At 33.7% G+C, this 12,148-nt stretch overlaps 1 pseudogene; it reads right to left on the minus strand.

Moving 5' to 3' along the window:
• LOC149575588 (protein CTR9 homolog pseudogene) overlaps positions 1-12,148 on the minus strand; it is a 69,597-nt pseudogene that overhangs the window by 2,291 nt on the left and 55,158 nt on the right.

The raw sequence follows: 12,148 nt of genomic DNA on the forward strand, positions 1-12,148 counted from the left end.
TTGGCAAGCGATCATTCCTAGCTACTTTTATTTTATGAGGTTTGTCTCAATCCCAATAGGTTGTAGTTTCATTTTCTAGATGCACTTTGTCGCTTGGGTATACAACTCAATTACATTGATTCCAAAAAAATGTGAACATGATGCTTACAATTATATTTCTTAGTTATTGTGTCCTAAGATCTCTTATGACCCTTTATGACCATTTACAATCCCTAAGAATAAATCTTAGAGCTCTTAAAATGTCATAAAGGGTCATAAGAGACTCCTAAGAGGGGCCATGATGAGCTTCCACCTTCACGTGGTTGGCCCTATTAAGTAGAGAATGCTATAGTTTTCACAAAACAAAGAGAAGCTCAATAATTTAAGGTCTTAGTCCATAGACAAATTAAATTAGACTTATTATCCAAAACACATAAAAAAACATGCACATAAACATGGTAGGCACTAAATAGAGATAGTTGGAAGAGAATTAAAAAAAAGATTAAGAATTATGTTATTTTAAGAAATATTTAAATAACAATTATAAATTGAGTTAAATCAATAAGTATTTGTTTCTACCTTTTCCAATATAAATTTAAATATTTAATTTTAAAAAATAAATTTTTGACTCTAAACCAACAAAAGAGTAAGTTTGAAGAACAATATTAGTTTTACAAATTTTAAAAGCGATACTGATTAAGTGACACTAGAATAAGTAACATATGTACAAGATGTCATAACCCACATTTGTATAAGTAACATTTATTTGCATAGGTGACATTTTCATAACCTCATCGGCAGTACGTTTTTGCTTTTGAAGTGTTGAAGTTGAAAACTTCTGAATGGCAACACCAACATCAAAGCGTAACATGTAATTTGAGGGTGCCAAATAGTAGTAGCAGCCAGCAATTTCATAATCACCTTTTCTATGATAAGATCGTGCAAGATTATAATATGAATGGCATTTCATGAGAGGGTGGTCTGTCGAAACAAGAGCTATCTCAGTCAACTGTTCATTTGGATCTCCACATTGCTAATCACTTGGATCAATGTTTTTCTCTTTCTTCACAAAATAGGTTTGGTCCCAGAGTTTAGCAAGTCAAGAAAGTGAACCATTTAGGTTAGTGTCTCCCCTCCCAAATGATTTCCTCAAAATCAATATAGATGGGTTTTGAAGGAGTAATCCACGTCCAACAGGAATGGGTGGTACTAGTAGTGGAACTTTAAGCCCTGTTTAGTTTTTCTTTTCTACTTCCTTAAGTACTCATTCTAAAAATTAGATGGAAGCTTGGGCTATTCTATATACTCTTGAGAAATCCTATGTATCGGTCTGGAAAATGATTTTTGCAAGATGGACTATGATTCTTGTCACCCTTCTAAATAGTGGAAATTTTCTAGATTGCTCTTGGAGGCTAGCCCTGGTGGCTATGCTGATGTACAATTTTATATGTTTGAGAATGAATATGAACCTTTTTGTTAATATGATTCTAGATGTTAAGTAGTTAGCTATAGATGCACCCGTATGTGTGATCTTTTTTCTTAAATCAATATAAAAAGGTGTGGCTCCTCAGGCCACAATTTACGTGGAAATGAAAAAATGTAAAATAAACATAGATATGAGATAAGAAAAATAATAAATAATGGAATAATAACAAAAGCAATAGCCATTGCTAAAGTCTACCCTTCTCATACTTTGTCACTTGCATAAGCTCAAAAAAAGAGATGATATAAGCCCTAGAAAAGACATCGTTGTTGAACCTAGGAATTCTCATAAAACTTTTCAATGTGGAAATCATTTCTGATCATGCATCTAAAAAATAAGTCTCGCGGTAGATTTTTCTTAAAATAAGAGTCAATGAATTTAAGGCCCCAGTGACATTTGTTGTTGTTCAAAAGCGCCACCATACTAGACTATTTGCAAATAACCATGCAGATAAGCATTCTATAGATAGACTTGGGAACATCTTGCCAAGTCTTCAGTACATAATAAAGCAACTAAATTTCATAAATTATTTTTTTGATAGTCGATTTGTTTAAATATTGCCCATCAAAAATTACTTAGTACATCTCATCTTTTTTCTGCACAGGGGCTTGCAATTCTGAAGAATCTGATAGTGAAGAATTTGAAGAAGATATTGTAGCAAAGGTATATTTGGTGTTCTTTTTTAAGTGAAAATGTGATTGGAAATTTTGTATATTGTCATATTTCACTTGCAAAAAGGTCAAATTGTAAATAGAGGTGAAGTTGTATGGATTTAAGTTTCTTCTTCATTATTTATAATGCTCTCGATTCCTCCTTTGTAGCTGTAAAAATACTTGTTTATTTTCACCTTTCTAGATACCCTTTACCAAGTTCTTCAAGATTCCAAAATATCTTGGGCTGACCCCACTCCAGCATGTCCTAACTCCTACTTGGTTCAGAGACCTAGCTCCTTTTTATATGTGTCTTCCTCTTACTACTCCATCGGCAGGTTGCAAACAAATCATCCTTCTTCCACCAATGAATCATTCCATTCAAGAAAGACCATGTTTGACGATATCAACGCACAAAAAAATAGGGAGGCAATTGCTAGACTGTGGTCTAACTTAAAAAGAAAAGGTGATGGAAAATGTTATTGTCCTTGCAAAATGTGTAAGGGCTTAAAGACTCGAAGATATCTAATCACAACAGCTAAGCGACATTGTAGGCAACATGGTCACATTGAAGGGGGAAACGAGTATCGCCCATTGGTATGTATTTTAATAGTTTATAAATTACATGAGACATGATTTGATGATGACATCATGGTCATGGTTAATATAAGGTCATCATTTTCATATAGGTCAACATCCCTAAGTTTCATTTTATGGACCATGACAATTCGGAGAATGCGGATTTCCAAACGAGGGAACATGGAGGTGTGAATATTGAAGTAGAAGGTAACGATACCACGGAAGAAGATCAGGATGATGAAGATCACGATGATCAAGATGATAATGATGATGATGATGATGGTGATGATGATGGTGATGATGATGCAGAGTTTGATGTACCTTTACTTGAGAAGGCAGAGCAGCCCCTATATGAAGGCTCCAAAACAACTCTTCTTGCCATTGTATTGCTATTGGTGAACTTAAAGGTAATGAATAGTTTATCAAGTGTAGCAATGACACGTATGTTAAGGTATGCCATCTTCTTTCATTATTTTACTCATAGTTCCCTTACAATTAACATTGGTTTCCTGTAGCAATTAATATTCTTTAAATTAAGAAATTATATTTTTGGTCGTAGGTTGATAGGTGAGTGTTTGTTACCACCATCAAACATTCTACCTCACTCATACCAAGAATTATCTGCCATCACGAAAGATATTGGAATGGAGTATCAAACAATAGATGCATGTCTGAATGATCATATTATATATTATAAACAGCATGAATTTGCAACACAATGCCCTACTTGTCATATTAGTAGATATCAATCAAATTGATTAACAAAAAAGGTGCCTCGCAAGGTTCTTCGGCATATTCCCATTATTCCACGTCTGCAACGATTATTCAAGTGAAATAGCTTGGCACAATTTATAGATTACCATGCACGCAATAGAAGTCAAGATGACATTATGTGAATGCCTACAGATGGTTTAGCATTTAAGGAAATAGAGGAAAAAAGGCCACACTTTAAAGAAGAACCTCGTAATCTCAAGCTTTCATTGGCAGTAGACGGTGTCAATCCTTATGGAGAGATGAGATCTACTTACTCAGTGTGCCATGTTTTTGTTATCAACAATAACATACCTCCTTGGTTGTCCATAAAGAGAGAGCACATAATGTTGACACTGATTATTCTAGGTATTTTTTGATTTAGTGGTCATCTAAATTAATTTATTATTACTAATCCATCAAATGGTCAAAATAATTATGTAATGTTTTTGCTCATTCAACTAGGTAAGTACCAAGTCAAAGATATCAACATATATATTGAACCCCTTATCGATGAGTTGGTGGTGTTATGGAATGGGGTTACTATGTATGAAATTTGTAGACCAATAGGACAAAGACAATTTCAATTTCATGCAATGCTTGTATGGACAATACACAATGCCCTTGGGCTAACACATTTTTGTGGTATGTTCTCTTCTGGACACCTCTTTTTTGGTATGTCAAAGTTAACACATTTAATCCAATTATACACAATCTTGTAGGTCTTCATACAAAGGGTAAATTTGCATGTCCAGTTTGTGGTCCAAAGACGAAATCTTGTCATTCAAAAAGTTTAAGAAAGCAGGTGTTTGATGAGAATAGACACTTTCTGCACAGAAATCATAAGTACCGAATTATCGAAAAACATCTTTTCAATGGTCTAGAAGAGACTACATCAAAGCCACAAAGAATGACACCTCGCCTATGGAAGTTGGCATACAATAAAATAAATCGTCGAGGTAATGTCATTCCATTTGATGCTTTTTGTTTCAAATTTATATTTTGATATTGTGTTTTGTTTACTGATGATGTGATTGATGGCTGTGAAGGTCGTCAAGACATCAATGTCCAACTTCCAAAAGGACTAAAAATTTATCCTACACAATTTACTAGGTTTCTGTACTACGAGCAACTCCCAATTGTGCATTTGTTTGATCCTATGCATATTGGAAAGAATGTAGCAGAGACATTATGGAAAATCTTGGATGGAAGGCATGACAAAGATCAAATTGTCAAAACTTGTAGTGACATTGAAGAATCCAACCATGCAATGAAAAATGGTATTCGACCAAATAACAATGGAGATCGGATTGATACAAGTGCCCTTAGTTGGTTATTGTCAGAGTAGCAGAGCAATGCTATAAAACAAGTCATAAAAAAAATACGATTTCCCACAGGATTTGCTGCAAACATAAACAATGTCATATCAAATAAAAGTGAATTTGGGCCAAGGTTAAAAACACACGATTGGCATACATTTATTAAGGTAATTCATGTTATTTTGTATTCACTATATATTTATATACTGCATGTAGTTTCAATTGCATTCTTTTATAAAATATTGACAAGATCATTTTACAAATATTGCAGTACCTTCTACCTCTATCTCTCCCACACCACTTTGCAAACAATGTCAAACAGGTTATATATGATCTTGGAAAATACATGAGGTGGTTTTCATCTAAAGAAATCAATAAAGAAGATATAAAATATTGGAAGAGAAAAATTCCTCTTCTGATGTGTGAAATGAAAAAGTGTCTACCTCCAAGTTTTTTCAATGCACAAGAACACTACCTCATACATTAAGTTGAGGAGATTGAATTGTGTGGACCTATACCAACCAAGTCAATGTAGATGGTTGAGAGGCACTTGAAATTTTTGAAAGGCTTGGTTCGATAGAGAGCACATCCCGAGGGTTCTATGGTGGAGGGATATATGGTATACCAGACCATGGTGTACATTACTGAATATCTTCCTAAGTTTGCTGCAAACATCCATGTAGATTGTATTTGGGATCCCAACTCAATTAACAAATTTGAAGGGGAGTACTTGATGGGCAAAGGTAGATCGAGGAAAGTGAGAGGTAAATATAAAATTTTATTATAGTTAATTAATTCATATAAATCTTCAATATAAGTTATTTTTAATTGGCGTATTTATTTGAAACAGGTGGTCAAGAGTGGGATGCAATACATTTGTATATTGCGAATAATCTTGATTGGATGATGGAATGGATTGAATGATGTCAACAAAATGGTTGCTCATTAACATGGGAAGGTGTTGCTTCATTGGTTATAGAAGCTCATCGTAATGGAGATTCCAATGTTATGTCAATGGTAGTTGATCTAGTAAATGGTTTAAGAGGTGGAGAGGTACGTAAAAATTTATTAATGATCATAACTCGACGTATGTTTCGTATAAACTCACAAAGCAACTAATTTACACAGACTTCAAAAATTGCAGGTCAAGCACCACAAAGCTATGTACTATCATGGCCACAAATTCTGCATAAAAAGGTTGGATGACACAAAGAAAACTTATGGTTCTGGGATAACTGCAGTTTTCTAGGTCACCAATATATCATCTAGAAGCGACATACATCCTCAACAATCTCAAAATCAATACTATGGCATCTTGGATGATATAATTGAGTGTGAATTTAACACCTTCAAAGTAGTTCTATTCGTCATCAAATGGTACAAGTTATGACTAAATCAAAATGATCCAGATAGAATAGTTATTCAACATGATAATGGATTTACAATGATCAATACAAGGTCATTTGAGCCAGTTGGAGATGAGCCCTATGTTCTTCCAAGCCAATGTGAGAAAGTGTTTTACTCAGAGGTTCCAAATAAATAGGGTTGGTGATTTGTTGTTAGACATGATCCAAGAGGAAGGCCGATAAAGTATAATGTTATGGAAGAAGAAGATATTGAAGATGATGAAGAAGTAGATGATGAAGATCAAGATGATGGTGATGATGATGATGGCGATGGTAATGGTGATGATGATGATGATGATGGTGATGATGATGATGATGGCGATGGTGATGATGGCGATGATGATGGTGATGATAGCGATGATGATGGCGATGATGATGGTGATGATGATGGTGATGATGGCGATGATGATGATGATGATGATGATGATGGTGATGATGATGATGATGATGATGATGATGATGAAGATAATCAATGACTACAAATGTCATCACCCCTTCTGTTGACGATCTTGTGTTCCATATATAAGGTAAATTTGTTCATGTTTATGATGTTGCATATTGTTCATGTTGTCTTCTAAGTTATTTGTAGCATACACGTATCATGTAATTTTTAGTGAACTTAAGATAAATATTAACATATGCAAGAAATTTGATTATATATTTATTGTGTTCATTTCTAATGATTACAACATATGTTATTTATAGTTACCAATGTTTATGTTGTGTCTGATTATGACCCTTTTTGCAAACAGTCAATTGACTACAGGTACATCATCACCCCTTCTGTTGACATGTTTGCGATGTTGCCTATTGTTCATGTTGTCTTCTAAGTTGTTGTCTTCTAAGTTATTTGTAGCAAACGTGTATCATGTAATTTTTAGCTAACTTAAGGTAAATGATTAACATATTCAGGAAATTTGATTACATATTTATTGTGTTCATTTCTAATGATTACAACATAGGTTATTTATAATTACCAATGTTTATATTGTGTCTGATTGTCACCCTTTTTGCAAACAGTCAATTGACTACATGAGATTTGACCTGTTTGGCGTGGATTGTGCACAGTGACATGGATCAGCTGGTATAAGTCAATAAATAGACATAATTTTCTTATATTCTTCTTGTTTATCATTGAGCACGTATGTTATAAATAGACATTATATAATCATATAATGTATATATAGACAAAGAAGGTCCGTATAGAAATATAATTGTATAATCACTTTCAACTTACTACATTTTATATATGTCACTTTCACTTTCCATTTGATGGATTGCAAGACCCACCAAATAGGTACTTGTCAAATCTATCTACATCGAATGAGGGAAATGAGGAAATGGTAGATGAAAGCTCTACATGCAGTATGGCTAAAAGAGGGAGATCAACTAGAGGTCAAAAGAATAGAAAAAAATTTGATAAACGCATGCAATTTTTCCTTGCTAATGGGGGTTCATGTTCTTATGATGATGAGACCAAAGGCAACATCAAGGTGCCCTTTCAGTACTCACACATTGAGAAAGAATGGATACCCAATGAGCTACCTCCAATTAACACAAATTTTTGTGTTAATGAGAGGATATATCGCATTGCTCCATCCTCATTACATGGTTTGGGCCTATTTTCCATAGATGGGATAAAGGTATGTTACAACAAAGTTGTTGAATTGTTCAAGTATGTCGGTCCATGTTACAATTACAATGATTGGATGTGGATTGTTCGATATAAAAAAAGTATGCGTAGGTATGGGGTATCAGCTAATTATATACAACGGAAAGAAAATGATCAAAGTAAAAGATTTGCTATGTACATTGATGGGAGACCAAAAGAAATAGGTAATATTGTAGGTTTTATAAATAGTACGCGACCTGCTTCAACTAGTAAGCAACCCAATTGCATATTTGAGGCGTGTGAGGGGAATGAAGTTTTTGTTTGTGCAATAAAATCAATAAGTGCAAGGGAAGAACTGCTAATTGATTACCATTTAAATCACATAGATACAAACAATGTTACTATCATGAGGGTTGTAAGTACTATTTACCATTTTGTTAATAAGTTTCTTTTGCTATCTATTGCTTTCAGTTAGCTGAATTTCTTATGTTTAATCTTTGTGACAGGATGATATGGATCCGACAGATGATAGAGGTTAGCAGGATGCTACTCCCACCCCTTCTTCAGTGAAGGTAAACCTTTTTGAAATTGTACAAATTACATAGTTGAAAAATGTTATATTATTACATTATTTTATTTACGGTTTTTGAGTTTTTATGATAGTTTTACTGATATTCCTCTCACAATTTGATGTTCAGGATAAGGGTAAAGTAGTAGCAGTGACCACCGAGCCACTAGCTATGCATTCTGATGAGGCCGATATTGTTGATACTCCCAATTTTATAAAAATGTTTTAAAAAAAAATTAGGCAAATTAATTTAGAAGCAATGAAAATTTTGGATGAGGCAAATATGGAACCCGAGGAGATGAGGAAGAGGCTATCAGAATTGAAAGCGCAAGCTCAGTGTTATGAAGTAAGCTCCAATGAATATTTAGTTATAACAAAAGTTTAATAAAGATTTATATTTTATAATCTTTTATGTTGTGAAGTAAAATATGTAATATGTGCAAAAATAATTTATTGATGCAATTTTTTTAAAGAGTTGTAAGAAACTTTAACTACTAAATTCTTGTTATACAAGAATTTTTGGGAATTGATCCAGAATGTGGTCAAGGACAACGCGGTGAGGGCGGTAGTAGCAGAGTTTCAACTGCAATTGGTAAAATAATCTTTTAGTTGACAAGTTAGAAGGAATTTTTTATTTTGAACATTCAAAACTTCTTAACTCTTACTTTTATTATTTTAGAATGTCTTTGCTAACAATGTATTGTTCAAGTCATCTAGTGCAGGAGACTCCTACGATGTTGACGGACGCCCGTACAAGATTGCCGATTGCAATGTCGGCAACAAGGGGACATCTAGCTAGTAAATCCTTGTTTTTCTATATTTTGTTTTGTGTTAATTATGAGTTGATAATATGTACTTTAATCTTGGGATGCATCACATAGTGTATTGTTTTTTTTGTGGTAGGAGATGCACCATCTGGTACGCTGCCAAATGCGGATCATAGTACATCTATTGGTGATAATTCACCGTCATTTCCTGGAGCTACCCGTGTTTCTAGCACGGATCTATGGAGACATCGTTGTTGATTGACCATAATGAATTAATGCCTTTGAAATGTCCTAAGCTTCCAGGTACTTTAAATAATTATTTTTTATATTGTAATAAGGATTTTCTTGCAAGATGTAAACATGATAGGAAGTGGTGAATGCAAGGGCATTTGATGTGGAGTGATGCCTCATGACCTTTAGTGTGTCGTATTATGCAAGTTGTTTAATTATTCTGGAATTCCTTTTTATTAGGGGTTTGGTAGGATCATCTGAATTATCAATGACCTTTTGTCTATACCAGTAATTCTCTAGTTTAGTAATTTGGTACATTGCAATTTCATGCTTTGAGTAGAAGATACTAACTAATTTTTCTATAGAGAACCAAAAGTGGGAGTCTTCTTTCATATGATTCATTTTAATGGTTTTTACTATTAATTATCCCATGACATTTTTTGCAGGAAACAATACATTTTATAGGAGGCTTTTATGACCTCAGGCTGCGAAAATTTGGGCCCACCATACATACTAGGTTGTTGTACATCATAACTGAACTAATTTTATCCCACTATTTTTTTTCATATCATTAATTGGTGCAACATTTTTCCTTTCATTCGAGTCTTTTCTTATACTAGCTATATCTAACAATTTAGTGTTTTTTCTTAAAAGGTGGAACAACCAATCTCAAAAATTAAAAGATGAGCTCATCAAAGATATAGAGCATGAGTTTGGTAGTAATATTTTTGATCGTAAGAAATTGTTACAAAAAGCTGCCAAACATCTTAAGGTTGTGAGGGACACATATAGAAAGAGCCTCATCCACAACCCGAAGTACAAGCGTCCTCCCTTTGTTTCAGTGAGGGACTGGAATGAGTTTATTTTGGATGCAAAGGAGAAAGGGCAACGTCCGCCAAAAGAAAGTGCACCAGCAAATCCAAAAAGGTATGCAATAGTATTAACTACTAGTACATTAATGAACAAATTTAGGGTTCAACTTCAGTATCAACAATTTCAACTAGCTCAATTTAATCTATCTATTGATGAAAGGTATGTAAGTCATATGCTGACACAATTGCTTATAAATCTCAATCTCAATCTAGGCATAAATCCTACATAAGATATATTGACAAAATGAAGCCCTTTATTCATATTTAGTGACAAATTTTAGAGCCTATGTCTCCTATGGGTTATTTTCTCAAATTTTATCTTCGTTGAACTCAAACTCTAATTCAACTAAGAAATTCCTACTCAAAGTTGTGACAACTGAATCTTGTGATCTGATGTACCATGTTAAATTTTGAGTCATAAAAATAGGCAACGCCTTGACCTCTATACTTGTTGACTTTCCCTTTCTTTTACAATAATTGCTTGCTATCTTGAGTTTCCTATCCCCTGTTTTCTTTTGGGTCATGTGTGCATCAAATCTGCACTTAATCTGCATGTAAATCCTGATGAAATCCATCATTGAAGATATCAAATCCCATATTCTGTAGTATTCTGTTAACTATGATAACAGCATATAATGTTGTCATTAGTGATTGTTATTTTATACTGTCATCAATTCCATTTTGTGCTTTGTTGCATATCAAAAAAGAAGTGCATATACATTATACATCATATTTAAGTGTGAAGCATCACAAAATCTAATCTCTATCTTCAGATAACAATGTAGTCTAAGAATCCTAAAGAATTTAAAGCTGAGCATTTCCACCATATCTAAAATCCATTCTTCTTTTTTAGTATTTTTTGTTGTTGCTGAAGCTTTGATCACATGGATTATGTGTCTATACCCAACCAATAGATTATCCTTTTTAGGGAATCCCTGCTTTTTCTCCTGTGGAAACTGTAAAGATGGAAACTCATTAAGAGATTTTTCCTGATATCACCCTGCTTCCACTCTTTCTCTTCCATTCCTTAGCTCTTTGCAAGCTCACAAAAGGCGTATCAGCTTTGGTAACATGTTAATTATTTGTGTGTAGACTAATTCAAACACATATATCAGTGAAGTAAAGAGACAAAGTACCAAGCCTAACACATCTACCTTGGGGGAGCACTGTTAAAATACAACATAATGTACAACAAAATTCACACTGTGTACAAATTACTTTTCATGTGATTTGAACCTTCACCTCTTGTTCCTTCACATTCTCATCCTTTTGAATTCAATATTTCTTGCTATGTTGTTTTGTCAAAATCCCTAAAATAGGAGTTATTTCTCCAACATACTACCACGCATAATCCTCAATTTTGGTATTTAAATTTTTTTATTGTAAATATGAAAGGTATGTAATTCATATGCTGACACAATTGCTTATAAATCTCAATCTCAATCTGAGCATAAATCCTACATAAGATATATTGACAAATGAATATATATTGACAAATGAAGCTTCTAATATGTTCTCTCTGTGACCAAAGGCACTCACCCTTATAAAACCTTCACCTGCGGGTCCAAACCCACTTCTTGGAGTTGTAACTATATGTGCTTTCTCAAGGATCTCAGTAAAAATATCCCATGAATTTTGACCAGGAAATTGAACCCATACATATGGCGCATTTTTTCCTCCAAAGACATCAACCCCGAGTGAAGTAAATGTTTCCAAAATGATTCTAGTATTCTCTTTATATCATCTAACATATTTCAAACTTTTAAAAGGTTGTAGGACACATCAAAGGCAACAAAGGCGAGGCTGGAAAAGGTTGGGCAGCACAAACTTAGCTCTGGGGGATATTCGAAAATCAAAGCATGCGTTGTAAGTAGCAATAAATGAATTGCAAAGAAAAATTATTTATAAAATGCAAATAATTTTGTTAATTAA

Source organism: Cupressus sempervirens, chromosome 2 (assembly GCF_028749045.1).
Source record: "Cupressus sempervirens isolate cs-2001-9-10 chromosome 2, ASM2874904v1, whole genome shotgun sequence".
Lineage (NCBI taxonomy): Eukaryota > Viridiplantae > Streptophyta > Pinopsida > Cupressales > Cupressaceae > Cupressus > Cupressus sempervirens.